At 40.8% G+C, this 26,717-nt stretch overlaps 1 long non-coding RNA gene across 1 annotated transcript in view; it reads right to left on the bottom strand.

Annotated features, from left to right (window-relative positions):
- LOC111551349 overlaps window positions 1-26,717 on the bottom strand; it is an 83,978-nt gene that overhangs the window by 2,123 nt on the left and 55,138 nt on the right. The window contains exon 2 of the long non-coding RNA XR_002734332.1: window positions 13,491-13,555. This is a non-coding gene — a long non-coding RNA (uncharacterized LOC111551349). The remainder of the gene's footprint in view (window positions 1-13,490; window positions 13,556-26,717) is intronic.

Genomic DNA, 26,717 nt, shown 5'->3' with positions numbered 1-26,717 from the left:
GTGGATCCTTCCCCGGTCCAACTTCAGATGAGACCCCAGACCTGACTGCCACCTTGATGGCAGCTTTAAGACATATGCTGAAGCACAGAACAGTTATGTAGGTCCAGACTCTTGACTCACAGAAGTGGAGATAATAAATAGGTTTTGTTTAAGCTGCTATTGTGATATTATTATTACTAGATACGAATACATTCTTAATTCACCAGTACTGATTCACATGGCTACACATAGCTGCAAAGAAAGCTGGAAAGTGTAGTCTTTCTTCATTGGCTATATGTAAGCTAAACATCCAAAATTCTATTGCCAAGGAGAAGAGAAGAATGGATACTGGGCCCCAGCCAGGGATCTCTGCCCCAGCAGACTAAGCAAATAACCAAGAGAAAAATAAGAAATGTTATCAGAGGGCTAAGTGCAATAGAATATTTCAATGCCTTCAGTATTAAATTCTTGCAAACATTTAAGAAACAAAAAAATCCTTGTGTCATTAAAAAAAACTATTCCAAATTAATTTTGCTGGTGACATGGCAAACTGAAATAATAATTTTAGTAAAATGATTATAATATGTGTTTAGAGCCATGAAAAGTATCTATCCTTGCCTCAGTAATTTCACTTCTATAATTATATCCCAGGGAAAAATACAATATAGAGAGGAATAAATCTATGCAATATACTTATCATTGCACAGAAATATTACTAACAGAAAAAAATTAAAATCACCAAAATATTCATTAGTATATCAGCCAACAAGTAAATTAGTGTCTACTTTCTCAATAAAATTATCATGTAGTCATTAAAAATAATTACAAAGACTATTTTGTAGCATAAAAATTAGAATGTAGGCTGGGTGTTGTGGCTCACACCTGTAATCCCAGCACTTTGGGAGCCTGAAGTGGGAGGATTGCTTGAGCCCAGGAGCTTGAGACTATCTCAGGCAACATAGTGAGACCCTGTCTCTACAAAAAAGAAAAAGGAAAAATTAGCCAGGCATGGTGGTGCACACCTGTAGTCCCAGCTACCTGGAAGACTGAGGCAGAAGGATCACTAGGGCCCAGGAGGTCAGAGGTTACAGTGAGCTATGATCACGCCATCACACTCCAGCCTGAATGACAGAGCTAGACCCTGTCTTAATTTTTTTTAAGGCAATGTAAAGATGTCAAGTATTGAAAACAGAATTCAAAAAACATTGTTTTGAAAAGAATGAATAGCAATACAACAATGACAGAAGTGATTGTTTTGATTAATAGGATTATTGTTGATTGTTTTCCTCAAATTTTCTAAATGTTCTCTAATTATTTGTGTAACCGACAAATTTTTAAATAACAAAAGATTAAATAACAAAAACAGCTGTATATATTAGACTTCACTGCCAACATAGCAAACACTTTGGACTACTCTTTGCATATGTTTATGCATCTATTGCATCTATTTTAATCTGCACATTAACTCCATAAGTCACTACCAGTATGGTCCCAATTTTGCAATAGAGGAACTGAACCCACAAGAAATGTTAAGTTCTTCACCCAGGTACACAGGCAGGACCATGACAGAGAGAGTTTCAATCCACATGTGTCTGACTATAGAACCCAACATTTAAACCGCTGGGCCAAAGAGCAAAGAATAAGTGGAAGAAATAGAAATAGCAAGTAACATTTCATGAGAGAAATGAGTGGGCAAGGCAATTGCCCAGGAAATCACGTTGAGGGGAGGAATGAATACAGCTCATAAATTTAAAGCCAAGAGTCCACAGCCTTCTGGATGTCACAGGGCTTCTGGTATCTTATTTTAATGTTTAGACATTCAACATTTTAAGAGTTCACTCCTTTGTGGTCAAGCCCCTTGAGACAATGAGCTTCATGCATGGGTTGTTTTTGTGCCTAATGATCCATGCTGGAAGAACTTACTGGCTTGGTGACCTCTGTCTCCTGGCGACAGTGAGGCCCACATGGTCTTCCCAGCATCCCAGTGGTTATGTGGCAGTCCATCAAATGGCCACAAGCACAATAGTGAATCAGTATGGAATGACAATAATTTCAAAGGTAAGTTCAAAAATAAGCTCTTTCTAAAATTCCTCTCATGAGTCATACCACAAGAGTAAAAAACAGATTTTGTGAGCAAGGAGGTACTTCTCTCACACAAATGACAAGTTTTTATATATAATAATAACTTAGAGTTGCTAACCTCCGCATGCAGGAATGAAACTATTCTGTGCAAGGTCATCAGCAATTCAGCTCTCATCTTTCTATCCATTTTGAAGAATCTTCCCTTCATCTGAGGTCAGTGTTTGTAGGAGCAGAATAACATCCTGCATTTTTAATGAGCTTTTCAAATCACATATTTTGCAAAAGGTCATGCCTCCTATGTTATTTTTATTTCATTTTGGAAGGAAAAATGCTTATAGCTCAATGGACAATTTTAAGTTCTTCTACAAGCTGCTGTTCAAAGGAAATACATTAGAGTTTGTGTGTATTCTGTAAACTTGCATTTGAGAGAGAATATGATGTGCATATGTGTCCATATGCTAATCATAATTCCTCTAATATGATACTCTTGGGTTTAATCATACCATGTTAATTCAATTGGACTTAGAGTTCTAATTAATTTAAAATTCTAATACAAATTTTAATGAATTCCTAAGCAAAAGACCTTCCTTGTTCCTGGATAGGACATTTCAACATCATAATGATGTGAGCTCTCCCTGAGTTTAGTTATAAATATAATGCAATCACAGTTTTAAAAATAATGCTTTTTTTTCTTCTGAAGGTAGGCAAGTGGTAACAACATTCTTATAGAAAAATAAATAAGCAAGAATAGCTAGGGAAGCTCTGAAAAGGAGGAACTGTGAAAGTGATCAGCCTTCTTGGGTTGTAAAACATACTACAAAACCTCTGTAATTAAAGCAGTGTGGTATTGGCATGTAAACAGACAAACAGACCAATGGGAGTGGAATAAAAATCTAGACCTTAACTGCATATGGAAATCTAGAGTATAATAAAAGGAACATTTCAAATTACTAGAGCAAAGGTGGATTTTCAAATAAATGGTATTGAGACAACTGGTAGCCATTTGGAGAAAGACGAAATTAGATCCATTCCTTACACCAAACACATACACATTCACACACATATTCATACACACACACACACACACACACAGAGGCACACACATACACAATCAGAGCTCTAAATATAAGAAATGAAACAGTGCAAGTACTAGAAGAAAGCAGGGGCCAGGCGCAGCGGCTCATGCCTGTAATCCCAACACTTTGGGAGGCTGAGGCAGACAGATCATGAGGTCAGGAGTTTGAGACTAGCCTGGCCAACATGGTGAAACCCTGTCTCTAATACAAATACAAAATTTAACCAGGTGTGGTGGTGGGCACCTGTAATCCCAGAAACAGAAGTGCAGAGGGGAACTGTACAGGCTGCAGAACCATATGCCAATTAAACCTCTTTTCTTTATAAATTACCCCATCTCAGATATGTCTTTATAGCAATATGAGAACAGATTAATGCATAGAGGGAACATTTGAACACTGTCCTTTAGTTATATACCCTCAGTCTAGGGGAAACTGCAAACAAATCTTGAGCTTCTTAGATGGTTTTATGGATTTTGTTTCATTTTTTTGTTTTCATAGTGGTTTAAGAATATAAATTCTGAAGTCATTTTATATGTATTGTGGAATTGAGCAAAAAAGCGTATATGATGATATTGTTGGGAGTCAGGATACTCGCTGTGGAAGAAGGAAGATATAAAAATGTAGAGTTGAGAAAGGCAAGAAAGAACACTGTGGAGGGACTGGGTTGAAATTGGAGGTATCAGTACAGATTCATATTTCAAATATATTAAAATATATGAATATTTTCTAGTACTATGTGCTAAAAGGACCTAAAAGCAATTAACACATCTAGTAGCCAGATATTCATTTCTAAATACCATGGCTACTTTGAAGGAGTTCTTATTGGCTAAACCTAAAAACATTGGGGCATCAGAATGTTTATTTATGAATGAACATGTAAATCAATGACTCATGAGTCCTTACTGATAATAAAGAACTTTACATGCCAGGCATGGTGGCTCATGTCTGTAATCCCAACACTTTGCAGGGCCAAGGCAGGAGGATTGCTTGTACCCTAAGGAGTTGCAGATCAGCCTGGGCAACATAGCAAGACTCCCATCACTACAAAAAAATTTTTTTAACTTGGGTGCAGAGGCACATGCCTGTACTCCCAGTTACTTGGGAAGCTGAGGTAGGAGAATCCTTTGAGCCTGGGAAATCAAGGCTGTAGTGAGCTGTGATCACACCATTGCACTTCAGCCTGGGCAACAGAGCAAGACCCTGTCTCAAAAAAAGTAACTAAATAATAATAATAGATAGATGGTAGATAGGAAGGTATGTAAGTAGATAGATTAGATTAGATAGATAGTAGGTAGGTAGGTAGGTAGATAGATAGATAGATAGATAGATAGATAGATAGATAGATAGATAGATAGGAGTTCATTCATTCATCTAAGGGAATTTGAGCATGAAAGTAATAAGAACTGTACTGGATGATGATCCTTTACCCGAACAGGAACCCTGAACCCTGAGTCTCTACTGATGATAGACAACCAGGCAGAGAGATAGATACAAGAGAAAGAGAGGAGAGTGAGGCAGAAGAGTTCATTCATAAAGCTCATTCATTAAAAATAAAACTAGTGATTTTTAACTGTATCACTCCCTGCCAACTGATAAATGTGCAGGAAGTAATGGACTTAAAAACCATTATTCTGCAACAATCAGTGAAGATTGTTTTGGGTAAGAATCAACAATAGATGCTAACTCTGAGGTAGAAGGGGAGTTTGATGAGGAGCAGTTTATTTATCTGGTCTTTCTGCACCTCCCTACAGAATATTTTGTGGTTGTAAGGGGAAATAATGCAGTGGGAGAAACCGGAGAGCATCTAAACTAAGTGATCACAATGAACACGGGTAATGAGGGTAGATGGGCGTTGTGCACCTGCAGATACAATGCTCCAGGAGGATACAATATCAGATTTTTTTTTTTTTTTTTTTGTATTCTGAACATCAGTGCAAAACTTGAATCTAATCATGAAGAAACATCAAACAAACCCAAACTGAAAAACATTCTGTAAAATAACTGGCCTGTTGCCTTCAAAAGTGCCAAAGTTATGAAAAATAAAGACAGGACAATTCCAGATTAAAGGAAAATAAAGATATATGACAATTTAACATCATACCTGACCCTGGACTGTATCCTGAAGTGGAGGGGAAAGAAAATGGTATAAAGCTCTTATCAGAACCATTGACAAAATTGGAATATGTCTTTGATAAAGTATTATGTCTATGTTGAATTTCCAAATTTTGTAACTACTGTGGTTACATGTTCTAAGCACAGTGATAGTCAACCTACTCTATATAATAATGTGTGTTTTGTGTGTATATGCCTGTGTGGAGAGAGAGAGAGAGAAAAAATGAGGTAACATCGAAACTGACCCAATAGTCCCATAGACGATTATTTTGGATAGACATAGAAATTGACCCTTCTGGTCTTAAAGTTTAAAACTTACATTTGTTTTATCTGAGTTCCTTCCTCAGGCCTCTCAAAAGGTATCAAAGAACTGAAACTCACCAGATCACCACTTCCAGACAATGAGATGCCAGACCCCTCATCTTTCATAATTGCTTTCTTACTTCTCCCTAATTCCTGTTTTTCTTTTCTTTTTTTTTTTTTTTTTTTTTTTTTTTTTGAGACAGAGTCTCGCTGTTGCCCAGGCTGGAGTGCAGTGTCCCGATCTCAGCTCACTGCAAGCTCTGCTTCCTGCCTTCCCACCATTCTCCCGCCTCAGACTCCTGAGTAGCTGGGACTACAGGTGCCCGCCACCACGCCTGGCTAATTTTTTGTATTTTTAGTAGAGACAGGGTTTCACCATGTTAGCCAGGATGGTCTCGATCTCCTGACCTCGTGATCCACCCACTTCGGCCTCCCAAAGTGCTGCGATTATAGGCGTGAGCCACAGCGCCCGGCCCTAATTCCTGTTTTTCTAAGTAACCACCTGCTTCCTGTTGACCAACTCCTTTTCCTTACCCCTTCCCTGGTTCTTGTTTTCCCACACATTGTTACATTTCTTCCCTGCTATATAAATCCCTAGTTTTAGTCAGTCATGGAGATGAATTTGAGATTGATCTCCCATCACCTGATTAAAACCTTCTTCCCTGGCAATACCCATTGTCTCAGTGATTGACTTTCTGTGCACCAAGCAGCAGGACTTAGAGCGAACCCCTGGTGTTTTGGTAACAACATGTTAAAAACAATTGGTGAATTTGAATAAAGGGTATATGGAAATTCTTTGAATATACTGATACGTACATAAATTTCTGAACAGGTCAAGGACTTCCTTTTTTGTTATTCTCATTCAGCTTGGACAATTCCCTTATTTGAAAGACAATATTTTATATTCCTGTCTTATCTTCATGTTTGACTAGAAAAACCTTTTCCTGGCTGAGTACAGTGGCTCACACCTGTAATCCAAGCACTTGTCAGAGGCCGAGTGGATCACCTGAGGTCAGGAGTTCAAGACCAGCCTAGCCAACATGATGAGAGACCCTCTCTACTAAAAATACAAAAATTAGCCAGGCATGGTAGCAGGTGCCTGTAATCCCAGTTACTTGGGAGGCTGAGGCACAGAATTGCTTGAACCCAGGAGGCAGAGGTTGCAGTGAGCCAAGACTGTGCCACTGCACTCCAGCCTGGGCAACAGAGGAAGACTTCATCTCAAACAAAACAAAACAAAACAAAAACAAAAAACTTCCTTTACCGATACCTTCATATGTTGTTTTATCTTACGGTTTTATTTTGAGGTTGGTAAGAGAAGATTTTTCTCTTCCCAGTGGACAAATGAAAAACAAAAGTGAAAGACTGGAGTCTGAAAAGAGAATGTTCTTGCCAGAAATTAGTCAAGGAGAAGGGGAGGCCTGATGCGGATTTTGCACTAGGACTCTGGCCTCTCAGAGACAGCAGAGCATAATGATGGTTTGGAGCAGGGTATGAGCCCAAGGAAAGTGGAGGTTCGGGGATTTTTCTGAGCAGCCCTGCTGCTATAATGAGCTTACTACTTCCTGGGCACTTCCCAGGAGAACCAGAGATTCCATCAAAGAGGCAGAACCTGAGCTCAAGCTAGGTCGGGCTGTTATTCTGACCTGGAGACCAGCCTCCCTCTCTTCCCTAACCATGATAATTATAATGACTTTTTTCTGTTCTTCCGAGACTCATTTCTATTTGGTTAAAAATGCACTTCCCTAATGATTCATTTACCAGGCTCTTCCTGTATTTAATCATGCTTTACCCAACACCCCCCAAAAAACTATTTGAAATTAATTGTTATCCAACAAGGCCCAAGCTTCTCATATTCTCGTCTTATTGCACAGTGCAGCATTGCCTTAAGTTACAGCAGTAATTAAACTGTGCTTTAATTAAGTAAGCCCTACCCTGCTCTTGTAACAGTCCCATTCAGGCAATTTCCTTCAAATCATTTCCTTCATTTCAGTATTATTACTCACACCTACTGGGGCTAGAAGACTATATATGCAAGCACAGGGTGAGATTTTGTGTTGTCTTTGGGTGTTGACTAACTACCTTGGCAACACTGGTAATTTCTAGAGCTCTATAAAATCTAGATCCTTGTTTTCTCCCTCCCAAATCTCTTCTGAAAAATGAAGACTTTCTGCCATTCTTCAACTCAACTGTAATCAGTCTATAAATCTCTAGACCCAGGGAAGAATTGATATTTATAGCTCCTGCTGTTATTCGCATCAGAAAACTTGGCAGACTGGAGGATACAAACTTTGAGTGCCTACCTGAAGCACCATAGTGTGGGATTCCTCGGATCTCTATTGAGTTACAGAAAACATACAAGAGTCTGGTACAACTCTGCTCTGTCAGCTTTGCAAATAGAGTGCTATTATGTTTTCCAGGCCTGGGTGTCCTAAACCAACACAGTCAAGGTGTCGCTTGGTCTGAGACTCATGCCTCTGTAGGATTGTTTTTTTTTTTTTTTTTTTTTTGAGACAGAGTCTCGCTCTGTCACCCAGGCTGGAGTGCAGTGTCGTGATCTTGGCTCACTGCAAGCTCCGCCTCCCGGGTTCACGTCATTCTCCTGACTCAGCCTCCCAAGTAGCTGGGACTATAGGTGCCCATCACCACGCCCGGCTAAATTTTTTTTGTATTTTTAGTAGAGATGGGGTTTCACCGTGTTAGCCAGGATGGTCTCGATCTCCTGACCTCATGATCCACCCGCCTTGGCCTCCCAAAGTGCTGAGATTATAGGTGTGAGCCACCACGCCCCGCCTGTGCCTCTGCAGGTTTTTTATGGCTAAGCCCAGGCCCCAGGTCAGTCACTGCCTCACGACTGGGAGTCAGATTAGGCATTTCTGCTTGGTCTACCAGTGACCCAACCCAGTAACTATAGGGGACACAGTGACCAACCAACCGGGTTGACCGGGGATTGAGAGATTTCCAGGGACACGAGACTTTCAGTGCAGAATCAAGACAGTCCTGGGAAAAATTAGACTGTTGGTCACTCTGAGGTTGAATCCCTAAGGGAAGGGCTCTGTCTTTTTTTTTTTTTTTGAGACAGAGTCTTACCCTGTCACCCAGGCTGGAGTGCAGCAGTATGATCTCTGCTAAATTCAACCTCTGCCTCCTGAGTTCAAGAGATTCTTGTGCCTCAGCCTCCTGAGTAGCTGTGATTACAGGTAGGTACTGCGAAGACCAGCTAATTTTTGTATTTTTAGCAGAGACGGGGTTTCTCCATGTTGCCCAGACTGGTCTCAAGCTCCTGACCTCCAGTGATCCTCCTGCCTTGGCCTCCCAAAGTGCTGGGCTTACAGGCGTGAGCCACCGTGCCCGGCAGGAAGACGTCCTTTCCTAACGCCCTGTGCCCGGAGAAGCCTAGCAGCTTGGGCTGGGATGGAACAGTCACTGACGACAAATTATATGGAATGATCAGGGACTTCCTATGGTTGGGGCCAAAATACAGAAAATGTATTTTTCCCCGTTTGGGGAGCAGATACTCCTCAAGCCGACAGCGGCATTCCTGTCCTCAAGGGCCAGTCCATTCTGACTAAAGGACAGGCAGGAACTGGGTAAGACACCCCTTCCCAGCATGCACAGAGAAGGGTAGGAAAGATTGACTAGAGAGTCAAGAGGGTCTAAGTTTAAGGGAAACAGGTTGAGAGGACAACACAGAGCTCCAAACCCAGGAGGACTCAAGAGGGCTAAGCAAAATGCAGATTTGTTTTGTTGTTGCTGTTGTTTTTGAGACAGGGTCTTGCTCTGTCACCCAGGCTGAAATACAGTGGCGCAATTATAGCTCACTGCAATCTTGAATTCCTGGCTTCAAGCAATCCACTCACCTCAGCTTCCCAAAGTGCTGAGATTCCAGGCATGAGCCACTGTGTCCGGCCAAAAAGTAGATTTATAATCCAAGATAAACACACTGGACCTGTGGATCTCAAACTTGATTCTAAGAATTCTCTGAGGTGCTTATTACATTATGAGGAATAACTAGCATTTATCAAGCCTTACTATGGGCCTGGCACCATTCTAGGTACTTTCAATTGGTTTACTCATTTAATCCTTTCTATGGGGATGGTATTAAGGTGATTATCACCATCTAACCGATGAGCCAGAGGAATATTAAGCAATTTTCCCCAAGATTACACAAAGATGAAGGGAAGGAGCAGAGAATCTCTCCAGAGCTTGTGTTCTTAGTCATTGCATTATATCCTTTCTTATAGGCTGTTGGTCTTCCTCGGTTAAAATACAGATTTCCAGGCCCACCCGTATTTAATAAATTTGGGGTAAGATCCAGGAATCTGCATTTTTAACAATAGGCAAAGTGATTATGCAGGGGTAAGCGATATCTTGGGGGTCAAGGAAGATCTTTGACCCCATGAGCATGCGTAGGAAATCCAGGATAGTGAGTGAGTTTACAGCAAGTTCTAATTCTGGATCTCTCAGTCTGGTCTGCCCACTCTGGCAGTGGATTTTTCTACCTCCATCAAAATTGATTTGTAAGTGGGGCAGGACTGAGGGTGAATGATCTTAACTGGGACTGGCAGAGGCAGGGAATAGCAACACCTCCTCCCTTTGGCCTGCCAGTGAATTTGCTTGGAGAGAAGATGTTGCCAGAACTGAGCGCTAAAGGTGCATGGCCAAGCACAAATAGTAAATGTCCTGAAGTGCCCCTGGGACTGTGACTTTTAACTTTTGGAGATGAGGTAGTTCTCTGAGCTGAAAAGTGGTAGTAGCCCATGGGAACTGTTTGAAACACAGAGACAAAGAAATGCTGATGGCCAAGCACGGTGGCTCACACCTGTAATCCCAGCACTTTGCAAGGCCGAGGTGGGTGGATCACAACATCAGGAGTTTGAGACTAGCCTGACCAACATGGTGAAACCCCATCTCTACTAAAAATACAAAACTTAGCCAGGCGTGGTGGCGTGTGCCTGTAATCCCAGCTATTCGGGAGGCTGAGGCAGGAGAATCACTTGAACCTGGGAGGTGGAGGTGGCAGTGAGCCGAGATAGCACCACTGCACTCTAGCCTGGGTAACAGAGCAAGACTCTGTCTCAAAAAAAAGAAAAAGAAAAAGGAAAAAGAAATGTTGGGCTGCCTGGCATGATTTTCAGTCAAACACGGAATCAGTGCAGAAGCCTTCTGGTTAGATATATGGTCTGAGCAGAAAAACATGGATGATTCTTTCTGTCTTCCTAATCTGAGGTTCAGAAAAACAGACTCCCTGCCTTTTTCTTTAAACAGGGAATCTTTATTCCCTGACTCTTCTCCAACATCACCATTTGCATTTTGTGAGTGGCAGATCTGGACCACTGTGCTTTGAACAGTTGATCGAGGTCCTCTGGGTGTTTGCAGTGCTGAGTGCATTGGGGTTTGCGTGTGTGTGTGTGTGTGTGTGAGAGAGAGAGAGAGAGACAAAGAGAGAGAGGAGCACAGTAGCTTGTGCAAAGACTTCCTTTGCTATAGAAGCCTGATTCCAAACCTGTCTTCTTTCCCATAAGTAATTACAGTACACATTGCTGCTTCTCTTCAATGTGCCTGTGTTCTGAAGCCGTGTGTCTCTAGCTAAGGAGAGCAGAGCCTGTTATCTTTCCTCAGTCCACTGGCGAGCTATATATGGCCTTGGAGAATTGATGGAAATCACATAAGTTACTGCTTCTTTCTCCTACCCTGTTCATGGCGATTTTTAGATAATTCCACCACAGCAGACAGACTGCTGCTCCTGATCAAAACTCCACAGATTCTCTCGGCAGAGTGTTCACCTGCCCGCCGGCCTTTTGTAGAGGGTAAGATAATAAAGAAAAATTAGCATTCTATGGAGCTCTTTCTTCTCATAACAGGCTCAGCAGCTGGCTCTTCCTGCTGAGCTTTATCCCAACTTTATCTTTGTGATTTGTGAAAGTAAAAAAGAAAGAAAGAACAATTAGGAGCATTATTTTAAGGTGTGTGTGCCTGGTGGAACCCTTTTAAGTGACATTCAGAAGACTTGGATACCCACAATCCCTTGTGCCCTGGGCTGGTCTGGCCTAGATTTCTTGCTTCAATGACACTCATTCTTCAGCTTGGCCATTGTGCTCTGGTCTCTTCTCCAATGACAATACCCAGGGAATAAAACAGCTTCCTTCTTTTTTCTGTCTTTATTTTAAGGGCAATTCCCCTAGTCCTTTTATTCAATCACAGAAAAAAAAAATGTTTGTTCTCATCAATGGTTCTGCTTGACTAAGACTAACCGCAGGTAGATATACAGACAGATCTTAAAGCTGGTGGCCAGGAAACATTTTACCCTCTGTAGGTGAGCCGCTGTCTAAAAAATGCTCAATCTGCAGAAATCTGAAATTTCAAACATACTGACAGCAATTAAAGGTAGTCCTTCCAAAAAGGAATTCTTCCCAAGATTGACTTCTATAGGTAGTTGCACACAGATCATTTGCTATAATTGAGAGATTGATGGAAATTCGCTGGAGAATAAAAATTAATTGGAGAGAAATTTAAAATCAACCTGTCAGAACAACCAGAAAGTCAAAATCTCTCGGAGATGTAAATAATCCTTTGAACTATAATGAAAGCCTATGCTAAAATAACATTTCATATATAAAAATCTAAACCATATTTTTGTATTTTTGTTTTTATAGCTAAAGTCTATAAAACTTGATGAACTGAATTTGAGTAATTTCATTTTTAAAGCTAAAGTCTGATAACATTTGATTGATTTCTAGAGGCTCATCCGTAAGTATAAGAAACAAACTAATGTAACCATATCATTACTCATTTTCTCATTCCATCATGTCATCATTTCCAGTGAGGACAGAAATGCAAATTAGATTCATATCAAGTGGAAGGAAAAAATATTCTTTTCTGTTTGAAAAAAAGGCAGTCATAAAAAGAACCACCCAAAAGTTTTATAATTTTCTTCTGTTTCTCTTAAACATCTTGACAATTCAATAGCTATAAAATGGTATCTTATTCTTTGACCTTATTTCTCTATCTATAAAAGAAAACACTTTTACATATGTTTTTGGTCATTCAGGTTTTCTCCTTTGTGAATGGCCCTAAAGTAGTATTAAGGTTGTCTTTTTTAATTTGTTCATAGGAGTAAATCTATATTATAGATATCTATATTATAGATTTACATTATCCAATACAGTAGCTACTGGCCACATGTGATTGTTGAACATATAAACTGGGGCTAATTCAAACTAAAGTGTGTTCTAAGTGTAAAATAGACACTGCGTTTTAAAAACATTACAAAATAAAGAATGTAAAATATCTTATTAATAATTTTAGAATGATTATATGTTGAAATGGTAGTAGTTAGGATATATTCAGTTAAATAGAAGATATTATTAAAATGAATTTCACTTGTTTCTTTTTTATATGATGCTGCTAGAGAAGTTTTTAATATCGCTTTTTTTTCTTTTTGATGGAGTCTCTGTCGCTCAGGCTGGAGTGCAGTGGCCTGATATTGGCTCACTGCAAGTTCTACCTCCCGGGTTCACGCCATTCTCCTGCCTCAGCCTCCTGAGTAGCTGGGACTACAGGCACCTGCCACAACACCTGTCCAATTTTTTTGTATTTTTAGTAGAGACGGGGTTTCACCGTGTTAAGCCAGAATGGTCTCAATCTCCTGACTTCGTGATCCGCCCGCCTCAGCCTCCCAAAGTGCTGGGATTACAGGCGTGAGCCACGGTGCCCGGCTTAACACTGCTTTTTAATGACATTACAAGAAAATTTAAAACTATGTATCTAGCAAGCCAGATAGCAAAATAAGAAGCCTCAGACCCTCCTTCTCCTCATGGAGACACTGATTCCACAATACACAGAATAATTCCCTTCATGAGAAATCCTGAAAAAAGTTATGAGGTTCCTGCACTCCAGATGCACAAAATCGCTACGTGAATTTGTGGCACTACTCACCATAGTCCCTTTCCCTGGCTCAATGCAGTGTAATTGGAAGAAACTCTTTAGCACCTGGCTTCTCCCTGGGGAGGGAAAGAGAAGCTTGAAACATATATCCAACATGCAGATTTTTGGGGGTTTGCCCAAGAAACTGGTTTCTATCCTACCTGAATCTAAGCATTGACAGGAGAGAGAGCCAGGAGGGCACTGAGAACAAATGTGGGCCAGGCGCGGTGGCTCACACCTGTAATCCTAGCACTTTGGAAGGCCAAGGTGGGTGGATCACTTGAGGTCAGGAGTTTGACACCAGCCTGGCCAACATGGTGAAACTCTGTCTCTACTGAAAATACAAAAATTAGCTGGGCGTGGTGCCTCACACCTGTAATCCCAGCTACTCGTGAGACTGGGGCAGGAGAATTGCTTGAACCTATGTGGTGGAGGTAGCAACTGGCAACTACACTCTAGCCTGGGTGACAGAATGAGACCCTGCCTCAAAAAACAAACAAACAAAAGATAAATGTGAAGTTTGGACTAGCATATACTCAACTGACGTCAGGATGGAATGAGCAAGAAAAAACCTCCCAACTCCTGGCTTCTCCCTAAGGAGGGAGAGTTGGACTGTATATCCAATGTTACTGCTTTTCCAGGGCTTTCCCAAGAGACTGGTTTCTGTCTCATCTGACTCAAAGCTCTGACAGGAACAGGCACACTCTAGAAGCCTGGAAGTTGTTGATGACAAAACTGAGTTGGGAGGCTTGTGTAAATTCCAGTTCCCGAGAAACTTCAGTATGGAAGGCTGACACCAGAGGGAGTAAGAGATTATATGCTCCCAAAAAAAGAAACCAGAAAATCCTTCTAATTGGGAATTTACATGCACAGGGACAGAGAAGACATATCTACAGAGAAGGTGTGAGAGCTCCTAAAGTCTCTAGCCAGGCCGACTGGTGCAGGTCTTTCTCTGTATGAAGCCAGTTCATAAAGACTGAGAGAGGGAGCTGTTACAAGGCATATGACAAAACAGGAAAGCACGGCCCAATCAAAGAAACAAAACCCGTCTCTAGAAATTGACACTAAAGGAATGTAGATGTGAATTACCTTACAATGAATTTAAAAGAAGCACCATAAAGTTGCTCAGTTAGCTCCAGAAAATGGTGAATAAACAAAATGAGAACATTAACACAGAGGTAGAAAATATTTAAAAGAATCAAACAAATTTTTGAGCTGGAAAATAGAATAATTGAATCAAAAACTTTCCTAGAGAGACTCAACAGCAGACCTGATCAAGCAGAAGAAAAAAATCAGGGAACTCAAAGACAAGTCTCTTGAAATGATCTAATCAAAGGAGCAAAAAGAAAAAAACTATAAAAAGGATAAATTTATCAGAATAAAATTCCCTAAGGAATTTATGGGATTCCATCAGAGGAACCAATATATGCATAATGGAAGTAACAGAAGAGGAAGAAAAAGAGAAAGAAGCAGAAAGCTCATCTAAGAAAAATAGATAACAATTTCAAATCTGGGAAAGGAAATTGACATCCAGATCTCAGAAGCCCAAAAGACTCCAACTAGGATGATCCCAAAGAAGTCAACATGAAGAAACATTACAGTCAAATTGTCAAAAAACAAAGACAAAATTTTGAAAGCAGCAAGAGAAAAGTGATTTATCACGTATAAGGGCACATACTTAAGACTACCGGTAAATTTCTCAATAGAAACCTTGCAGGCCAGAAGGCAGTGGGATGATATACTCAAAGTGCTGAAAGAAAAGAAACTGCAAACCAACAATACTACTTTTGTATTACTAATTCTAAAGAGGATGACAAAACTATGCTTTGAAATTGAAGGAGAAATAAAGCCTTTCCCCCTGAGAGAGTTCATTACCACTAGATCAGCCCTACAAGAAAGGCTAAAGGAAGCTGTTCAATTTGAGATGAAAGGAAGTCAGACAGCAACATGAAATCATATGAAAGTATAAAGCACACTGGTAAAAGTAAATGTATAAGATACAGAATACTTCCACATTGCAATGGTAGTATATAAATCACTTTTAATTCTGGTGTAGAAGTTGAAATACAAAGGCCGGGTGCAGTGGCTCACGCCTATAATGCCAGCACTATGGGAGGCCGAGGTGGGCAGATCACAAGGTCAGGAGATCGAGACCATCCTGGCTAACATGGTGAAACCCCTTCTCTACTAAAAATATAAAAATTAGCTGGGCATGGTGGCGGGTGCCTGTAATACCAGCTACTCAGGAGGCTGAGGCAGGAGAACCACTTGAACCTGGGAGGCAGAGGTTGCAGTGAGCCAAGATCATGCCACTGCACTCCAGCCTGGGCAACAGAGCAAGACTCCATCTTGAGAAAAGGAAGAAGAAGGAGAAGGAGGAGGAGGAGGAAGAGGAAGAGGAAGAGGAAGAGGAAGAAGAAGAAGAAGAAGAAGAAGAAGAAGAAGAAGAAGAAAAAGAAGAAGAAGAAGAAGAAGAAGAAGAAGAAGAAGAAGAAGAAATACAGAAGTATATTAAAAAACTATAACTATACAAACTTGTTATAGGACACACAATCCTAAAAGCTGTCATTTGTGATTTTAATAACAAAGTATAGAACTAGAGAGAAGTAAAAGAGTAGTTTTTGTATACAATTAAAGTTAGATTGTTACCAGCTTGAAATTGATTGTTACAATTATAAGATGTTTTATGTAAGTTCCATGGTAACTCCAAATAAAATATGTATAGAAGATACACAAAGGAAAATGAGAAAGGAAACAAAGCATGTCACTACAAAAAAAAAAAAAATCAACATACAAAGGAATACAGTAAGAGAGGAAAAGATGAACAAAAAAGCTACAAGACAGAAAATAATTAATGAAATGGCAATAGAAAGTCCCTACATAGAAGTAATAAATTTAAATGTAAATAGATTAAACTTCTCAATCAAAAGACATACATCATGGCTGAATAAATTTTTAATAAAACAAACAAGATCCAACTATATGCTATCTATTTCTGCCTTTGGGACTGCCACAGACACCTGGTTCCCAGCAATGGCCAGGGTTGTAGAACTACATGATCCAAAACACAAAAACTCTTACACAAAAGCTTCAGAGGCCAAGAAGCATGACAGGCACCTGGAGCACTGGAACTGTGTATGAAGGATTCACTGTAGATTTAAGAACACACATAGGCCGAAGTGAAGGCTGGAAAAAATGTTCTATGCAAATGGCAACCGAAGAGAGCACACTTACATCGGACAAAATCGACTTGAAATCAAAAATTACCACAGAAAAATTAGGATATTATTCAATGACAAAAGGATAAATTCACTAGGAAGATAATAATAATTATAAATAAATATGGACCCAGCATCAGGGCACCCAAATGTATGAGGCAAACATTGGCAGAGCTGAAGGGAGAAATAGAGAGCCTGACAATAATAATAGGATATTTCAACGCTCCATTTTCAATCTTGGATAAAACTTTCAGACAGAAGATGAATGAGGTAATAGAGGACATGAATGACACTTTAGACCAAATGGACCTAACAGACATACATGGAAGATTCTATCCAGAAGTAGCAGAATACACATTCTTCTCAAGCGCACAGGGAACACGCTCTAGGTTAGATCATGTAGTCAATCCAGATATCTGCCCTGTACAACCATCTCTCTAAGGGACATGTAGATACAACATACCAGACTCATCCCAGTGATCCCACAACTTCATAGACTGTGTAGATATGCTACAGTGATCACTCCTAAGTGCAAAGTCACAGTATGGTCCCTACAGACTCATGTCCACTTTCTCTAAACCCACCAATTAGAGCTCCCCACAGGAAAACCATTTGAGTAAAGTCCTGGACCCCAGTAAAGACTTTGGCACAGAGGTTTGTTCTGTCTCTCTCTCTCTCTCGCCACCTGCAGGTTGAGCATGATGATGCCTGGCCCCTCCCCCAAGCACCCCCACCCCCAGTCTCCTCCTGCTCCTCCCTCTGCAATCTTCTATTTGTCTTTCATCAGCATCCCTCTTCTCTCATGGATCTGTAACACACTGCTTCTGTTACTTCCTATGTTTTATGTTTTTTTGTGCTGCTTCCTCTGTCTCACCTGACCAGCATACTAGAACCTGACTTCTTTCCCAGTCAGGGCTCTCCTAGAGAGTGGCTACCAGGGTAAGAATAAACTGGACACAAGTCAGAGGAGAACCACAAGAGCATCTGCCAATATAAACAGGTTTCCTGTGAGAGGGACACCTGGTCACAGGTTGGACACTTAGGCATTAAGCCATCCACCAGGATTAAGAATTATCCCACGAAAGGCACACTGTAAACATCCATGACTAAACTCCTTGGATTCCAATCAGGGGAGGGCTACAGTTTATGGTCACTTTCCAAAGAGAGACGTCAACACTGAAATAGAGGAAAAATCACAGGAATGTATATTTGATCTCTGCCCCTGGTTCCTAACAGAAAGTTCCTAGAACCCTAGTAGACAGCACTGGAAGGATCTTTGTTCTAATACTCAGCCTTTGATCCCAGTTCCTGACACAGAGATCCTATGATCTTTGTGGTTTCCTGACTGGTAGGAGTATCTAACACAGCCTCAGACCTAAAGTCACAGGAATCTAGTTCCCAGTTTGAGAGAGAATCTGTTTATTCTCCTGGCCCCTGGCAATTGCTTCATCCCAAGCTGTAACCCCAGTCTATTTTTCTGCCTCTATTCTCTAGCATGAAGCATGGTCTCACCTTTCAGTCTCACAAAGCATCCCTAGGCATGGCTTCCCTTAATGAATGGTGTGGATTTCTGGTTCCCATTGAACCACAAAGTTTCACCCTCTCCTCACTGCTACTTTAAAAAAACAAAACAAAACAAAACAAAAAATGCTTTGGGATGCGTCCGTTTCTGTCCATGATGATACCCTTTCCTATTTTGGAGCACAGCTCATTTTAATATCCTGTCATTATCTTATCTGTAATTTTTCCGTATGCCAGGACAGAAGGGGAAGTTTTCTGCAAGCATCCGATACACAATTAAAAATGATAGATTTATATTCATTAATATGGTAAGATATTCATGATACACTCATATGTAAGGAGGAAATATTACCAAACAGGACAAACGGCTGCTCCCATTTAAAATACGAACAATCAAAATATTTATACATATATCCATGTATCCATGTATCCATTTGTATATGTATACATAGAGGCGACTATATTCATGTTTTGGAGGGGATGACTGGAACAGAGGGAGGTTTAGGTTACATCAGAGGACATACAAGAGGAAGAATGAAAAGGAAACTTTGAATGAGGTGCATTCAGGCTTTATGCAGTGACCTCACCCTGTTCAGAACACAGCTGTGGCTCTATGCTCCCATCTGGCAAACCAGGAATAGATGGCCATGTGACAGTTTGCCTTGTCATCGCCTTAGAGCTTCCCAGCTTCATTCTATTAGCTACAGGATGCAGTTCCTTTTGGTCTTTCCCTTACTTCGGCCACTGCCAAATGACTCCACATGTGGTTTCTCTAACGTGTGGTTTCTGCTTACTCCCCACTCCTACTGCCCCAGGGCCTTGGCTCCCTGCTTCCTCTCTGTCTTTCTTCACCTCTGTAATTCTCTACTATTCACATCTAACTTTATTTTTCTTCTGTCCTAGCTCCAAAAGAAGGAAGCAAATCACTCAGGATAGAGCACCCTTTCTGGTTAAATTTCTCACACCAAATCATTTCAGAGACCTCTGGCTTCCTGGTGTCCAATCTGTCTATTTCTGCCTTTGGGACTGCCACAGACACCTGATTCCCAGCAATGGCCAGGGTTGCAGAACCACATGACACAAAGCACAAAAACTCTTGCACAGAAGCTCCAGAGGCTGGGAACTTATGTTACGGCACTGGGAATGTTTACTAACGGTGGGTGGGATTGTAACTTTCTTCTTTCTCTCTCTCTCTTTTTTTTTTTTTTTTTTTTTTGCTTGTCTTCTTTTTCCATACAGTATGCCTCCCTTATCCAAGACTTCACTTTCCAAGGTTTCAGTGACCCAAGGACAAGAGCTGTCAGAAATATTAAATGGAAAATCTCCCAAATAAATAATTCATCAGTTTTTTTTTGGTATCTATATCCATTTAATAAGTGATAAAACACAAGTAAAAATAGAGGTTGATAATCAATCATTTTCAAAATTGTACAGAAGAGTGTTCATCAGTTTTAGACTGAACAGTGTTCTTAGTATTGTGATGAAATCTCACCCTGCATGGTTCGTACCACTCAGAACATGAGTTTTCCCTTTGTCCAGTGGATCTATGCTGTAGACACTGCTCATCCATTAGTCACCATCTCGGAGATCAGATTGACAGATCACAAGAATGATGAATACAGTACAATAAGATATTTTGAGAGAGGAGACGACAGTCACAAAATTTTATTACAGCATATTATTATAATTGTTCTATTATATCATGCATTATTATAGTTAATCTCTTTACTGTGTCCAATTTTTTTTTTTTTCCAGACGGAGTCTCACTCTGTTATCCAGGCTGGAGTGCAGTGGTGCGACCTCGGCTCACTGGAAGCTCCACCTCCTGGGTTCACATCATTCTCCTGCCTCAGCCTCCCAAGTAGCTGGGACTACTGGCACCTGCCACCAGGCCCGGCTAATTTTTTTTTTTTTTTTAGTAGAGACGGTTTCACCGTGTTAGCCAGGATGGCCTCAATCTCCTGACGCTGTGATCCGCCCGCCTCGGCCTCCCAAAGTGCTGGGATTACAGATGTGAGCCACTGCGCCCGGCCCACTGTGCCAAATTTATAAATTAAACTTTAGCACAGGTGTGTATGCATAGGAAAAAACGTAGTCTCTCTAGGGTTTGGTACTATACAAGGTTTCAGGCATCCACGAGGGAGGGATCTTGGAACGTGTCACCTGTGGACAAGGGGAAACTACCATAAGAAGAGTCAAGAGGGGCCAGGTGTGGTGGCTCATGCCTGTAATTCCAGCACTTTGTAGGCCAAAGCTGGAGGATCACTTGAGGCCAGAAGTTCAAGACCAGCCTGGGCAACATAGCGAGACTCTGACTTCACCAAAAAAAAAAAAAAAAATCAAATAAAAGAAAAATTTTAAAAAGAACATGAACATCACATGAACACATTGGCACAAATAAATATATCTTGTTGTTTATATTTTCTTAGCCCTTTCTTAAATTGTACATTCTATTTAAGTGGTATTCTTTGCCATAACACCTTACTAGACTTGAAATTAGAGACACTAAGGGACTGTTTAGCTTTGATATAGTCGAGTGCAGAAACATACCAATGGTTGTCTCCATTAGCCATGTGCATGGAAAGTCAGGATAGTTAAATCCCAAAGCATCAACATCCGTCTTCTGGTAGATTACCTGCCCTGGAAGGTGCTTACCTAAGTGGAAATAAACCAAAGGTTGTCTTCAAATTCAAATTGTTAAAATGGCAATAATGACCACATCTGTTTTGTAAAATTTGGAATGATATGGTTATGATGATGTTGATGGCATCTTATATTTGCATAGTAAATATACTTTCAAGTAGAATTTTATACATTTCATCTCCCTTGATTTCTGTAGCAATTCTGTAAAGTTGTCTACTTTACAGTAAACATGAGTTATTATCCACATTTTGTAGTTGAGAAACTGACACTCAGAGAGACTAAGTAAAATTGTGAGTTAAAAATAGGATTCAGAAATGTTGACTCTCAGTCCATTGCTTTTTCCAGGATACTTTGAAACCCAAGAATAAAAATGTAAATTATTTCCACTGGGAAGCACCATTATAACCCTCTCTAGTCATTTGAATAATATGACTCAACTGAATATGAATACCACTCAACTCGCAACTGGATCTCCATATGTTAATTAAATTAAATCCATCAAACATATATTTTCCTTCCTTCTCCCAGTTGAGCCGTTTTCTTATGGAAGCGATAGCTTGGAGATGTCCAATCCTGACATTTTCACATTCTCATCCTTTAACAGTTGGTTTTGCTTCTTGAAGCACATCTGGGAAGATGAAAAAAGTCCCTACTTTACCCAAACATGCTTGATGCACCCAAGTCTCCATCAGCTGGAGAAAGACGGAATGTTTCACCTACAAGAGTTTTAAAATGTTAACGTTAACCTCACTACATAATACTGCTGTCAGCAACATTCTCATCCCCAAATTTTCAAGATCCTCACAAGTATCTTCAGCTGAGCACAAAACATAGTATTATCAATGAGGTTTATATTTGTGAATAAAAGAATATTTTACTATAATGATGCAAACAAATAGAGGTTGATTTTTTTTCACATTCCAAGGAGTCCTGAGTTGGACAGGTAGTCAAGACAGGTGCTGAAAGATGCCATCAAGGAATGAGGTTATTTATATTATTCTGCTCCACCTACTAGTCACAGAATGGCTGCTGCATCTCCCGGCATTATGTTCACACTGAAGGGGAAAGGCAAAGCCTCATCTGTTCCCTCCTTTTGTTTGTTTGTGTTTCAGATAAAGAGAAGCTTTCTCAGAAATCCCTCCAGAAGAATTACCTTTAGATTTCAAGATCTCATTGGCCAGAGCTAGTTAACACGGCAAATTTTCTCTGCAAAAGTGGCTGGAAAATGAGGGAACAGCTTGTCGTAACTGATCATGACCAGTCACCATCCATCATCACCTGCAGCTGCACTCATGGCTGCTCAAAACGAAATCCAGCTTTGATTGTGGTGAGAGAGCCCGCCACGCACGGCTCAAGTCTAACACAGTTGAGGCTAATGGATACCTGAGTCCACAGAAAATAAGAAAATGAGGCCAGGTAGTCCTAAAAACTGGGGAAAACAAAACCCCCGAAATTCCACTCCTAGCCCCACTCCCAAACGTGAGAAGAGCAGGTTGGTTCAAATATGCTCCAACTGAGTGACATGGGAGAAAGATGTTGAAACGTTGATTTGGTCAATAACAACATTTTTGCATATGTCAATGTTTTAAAAATAGATTGTATTGTCTGAGAACAGCTTTGGAACCCTATAATCTCACCAGGCACAGAGGGCTACGAATGGACCTGTTCCAGAGGGGATGCCTTGTGAACAGCAACAGAGCTGGCCCGGGGTGGTACTGCCAGCCAGCATCATGCTATCACGAGGCTCATGATGTTGCAAATTACTAAAATGTCTGGGAGTCATTTTCATTATCCTTATTGACAATTAGCTTTAATGGCAAAATAAAATCATTAGGCAGCAGTAAGTCTGGAGCATATAGCTCTTCCGTAATAAAAGAAATTCAGTGGTATGAAGGCAAGCTTACCAAGTCTATGGCTCTTTCATGTGAACTAAAGCAGTATGAAGATAAGCTTCGGGTGACAAGCTGGGGAAAACAGTCACTGAATTCATTAGCAGAATTAATATTCCATGTGGCATTCAAGCTATTGCTTTACAAAGTATCTAAGATAATTAATAGAAAATGTGCTACAAAATGAATGGTATTTTAGCAACTTCTTTGCCAGCGTGCATTGCGAAGACCACCAGTATTTAACACTCCCATTTCTTTTGTTCTTGCTCCTTGGAAGGCATCTTGCCAGTGGCTTGCCTGTATTTAACATCACTGCTTGTTGACTTTGTCAAAGTTAACAGAACTATAATTTGCCTCTCGGTCGCTGTTCTGAAACTAAGGAACACTGAAGCTGTGGATGATTTCAATCAGTGTTTCTCAGTGGAGACACAGTTACATTCTTGGTCAGAATATGTTCTTGTTGTGGGGAACTGGGCCCCATAGTCCACGGCATTATCATCCCTGGTCCCGGGCACTAAATGCTAGTAGCAACCTGCAGTCCCTGTATGGGAGTAATGGTCCCATACGCTCCCACAGATCCCCAAATATCCCCTAAGGCACAGCTAGGCCACAGGCCAAGATCCAGTGAATATCTGAACTTTTACAGATGTTCAAACTGAGATGCTCAGTAGCCCAGATTCTACAGTCATGGATGGTAGAGGCAGGACTCAAACTCAGTTAGGGGAACTTCGTATGGCAACAGGTTTTCTCTGCCATCTAAAGGAAAATTAATAATGTCCTCCCTTGTTCATAAAAGCTATTTAATCAATATTTGTGGCATAACCGAGAATCCAATCCAATTAAAGCCAATAGTATGCATTAGCAGATGGTCATCTATGACAAATGGTATCCTTAATAAATATAAAAGGAAAGGTATTTTGCATTTGGGCTGTGGCGTAAGACATTCATTGGAGAGGTCCTGCATTGCTTTCAAGATCAGACAAAAGGCAAAGGCGTTTTGGATAAGGACTTTAGAGTAAGGACAGGATGCAGTGATTCCGTAAACAATACGGCTGGGGGCCCAGAGAAGCACACTGTACAATCTTGTGCTTATGGACCCAGAGAAAAAGACTCAGAAAGATTTTCTGTAACATTTTCCCTACTTCCTTTAGCCAAATAAGCTTTTATTGGGTAGCATTTCACCCCTATGGCCTGGACTTCTACCTCTATTGTTGGAACAATAGTCCTTCACTAAATAGAAAGGAAAGCAGAAAGGGGAAAATCTCTTCAACACAGAACTCCACAGAATTTCCTGGACAATGTGATAAGCATTTCTTTGATACGAGACTTAGAATGTATCAAATACTCTTCTTTCTGCCACCCTGCCTTGTTAGTCACTGATGTACACATTCTTTTTTTTTTTTTTTTTTTTTTTTTTTTGAGATGGAGTCTTGCTCTGTGGCCCAGGCTGGAGTGCAGTGGCCTGATCTCGGCTCACTGCAAGCTCCGCCTTCCGGGTTCCCGCCATTCTCCTGCCTCGGCCTACCGAGTAGCTGGGACTACAGGTGCCCTCCACCACGCCCGGCTAATTTTTTGTAATTTTTAGTAGAGAAGGGGTTTCACCGTGTTAGCCAAGATGGTCTTGATCTCCTGACCTTGTGATCCGCCTGCCTCGGCCTCCCAAAGTGCTGGGATTACAGGCTTGAGCCACCACGCCCGGCTGATGTACACATTCTATGTATCACTTAGCCATTTCACAAAATTACTGAGTGCCTTCAATGGGACAGGCACTGTGCTCAATTTGGAATACAGCTGTGAAAAAAAAAGCACACAGCTTGGAGAAAGATGCAGAAGAACAGATATGCAGCTTTGGAAAACCAGGTTCAAATCCCAGCTCGGTCACGTTATAACTTTTTTGTTTGTTTGTTTGCTTTTTGAGACGGAGTCTCACTCATTGCCCAGGCTGGAGTGAGTGGCGCGATCTCGGCTCACTGCAAGCTCCGCCTCCCGGGTTCCCGCCATTCTCCTGCCTCAGCCTCCCGAGTAGCTGGGACTACAGGCGCCGCCACCGCGCCCGGCTAATTGTATTTCTAGTAGAGACGGGGTTTCACTGTGTTAGCCAGGATGGTCTCCATCTCCTGATCTCGTGATCCACCTGCCTCGGCCTCCCGAAGTGCTGGGATTACAGGCGTGAGCTACCCTGCCCGGCCATGTTATAACTCTTTAACTTGGTCTTATTCCATCTCTGAGCCTCAGTTTTCTCATTTCTTTTTTTTATTTATTTTTTTTATTTTTTAATTATTTTGTTTTTTTAAGTTCCGGGGTACATGTGCAGAATGTGCAGGTTCATTGCATAGGTAAACGTGTGCCACGGTGGTTTGCTGCACCTATCTATCACCTAGGTAGTAAGCCCAGCATGCATTAGCTCTTTTCCCTAACGCTCTCCCCACTCCCACCCTCCCCCAACAGGCCCCAGTGAGTGTTGTTCCCCTCCCTATGTCCATGTGTTCTCATTTTTCAGCTCCCACTTGTAAGTGAGAACATGTGTTTCGTTTTCTGTTCCTGTGTTAGTTTGCTGAGGATAATGGCTTGCAAGTCCATCCATGTCCCTCAGAAGGACATGATCTTGTTCCTTTTTATGGCTGCATAGTATTCCACGGTGTACAGGTACCACGTTCTCATTATCCTGACTGTCACTGATGGGCATTTGGGTTGATTCCATGTCTTTGCTATTGTGAAATTGTGGAAGACAGCATGGCAATTCCTCAAAGATTTAGAACTGGAAATACCATTTGACCCAGCAATCCCATTACTTGTTATATACCCAAAGGAATAGGAATAATTCTGTAATAAAGGAAAATACACGTGGATGTTCATTGCAGTTTTCTCATTTCTAAAAGAGGGGGAAACACCTACTTCCTAAGGTTATTATAAGAATTAAATATCTATCATAAAAATTCCATCTACAGTGCCTGGCACACAAATATAAGGGTTTTATTTCCTTTTGCTTCTGAAAGTCCTGTGCTCTGATATCTTTGCTGCTAAGACTTTGAGTAAGCTACTAACCTCATGATTTCTTCATCTATAAGGGAAAATGCTACCCACCTTGTGAAGAGGGAACAGGGATGGTCCCAGGGGTGTCATGAGATTCAGGTGACATGATAGAAAAAAGCAAAAAGAGATTCTCATTAATCTTAATCCAATTTTTCATACTTCATTGAAATTTTAAGTACACATACACACTAATATGTTTAATTTGATTTAGATTCACAACAGTAGGCTCAGAATTGGAATAACACACTCAATTCTGAAAAATGGCATATGCTTTGAATTTTATTTTATTTTATTATTATTTTTTTTTTTTTTGAGATAGGGTTTCCCTTTGTTGCCCAGGCTAGAGTGCAATGACATGATCATAGCTCACTGCTGCTTCAAACTCCTGTGCTCAAGTGATCCTCCCTCCTCAGTGTCCCAAGTAGCTGGGACTACAGGCACATCACCACACCTGGCTTATTTTTAAATTTTTTGTGGAAACAGAGTCTTGCTTTGTTGCCCCAGCTGGTCTCAAACTCTTGAGTTCAAGCAATCTGCCCACCCCAGCCTCCCAAAGTGCTGGGATTACAGGTGTGAGCCGCCATGTCTCGTCCTGCTTTGCGTTTTTTTAAAGACTTAATCCTTACATGCTTTTTGCCAGAATAATCATACTCTCATGAACGCCATTTATATCACTGCAAGCTTTGACCACACATAGCAAGGCTCCTTTCTTGTTCTTTTAAAATAAACATATATGAATTGCACCTCAATCCAATTTTAAGATATTATGATGTTAGTGTCATAAATACAATTGTCCTGTGGTGACTGCAGATATTACTGGGAACTATGTAAAAGCAGTTTGGTGCAACAGAAGGACCAAACATTTTAGTCTCTCTTGGATTCACATCTCAACCTCCCCATGGACCAGCAGTAGAACATTGGAAATGTTGTTCAGC

This window comes from Piliocolobus tephrosceles, chromosome 7 (genome assembly GCF_002776525.5).
Source record: "Piliocolobus tephrosceles isolate RC106 chromosome 7, ASM277652v3, whole genome shotgun sequence".
Classification (NCBI taxonomy): Eukaryota; Metazoa; Chordata; class Mammalia; order Primates; family Cercopithecidae; genus Piliocolobus; species Piliocolobus tephrosceles.
This window is presented reverse-complemented; position numbering and strand designations above follow the sequence as displayed.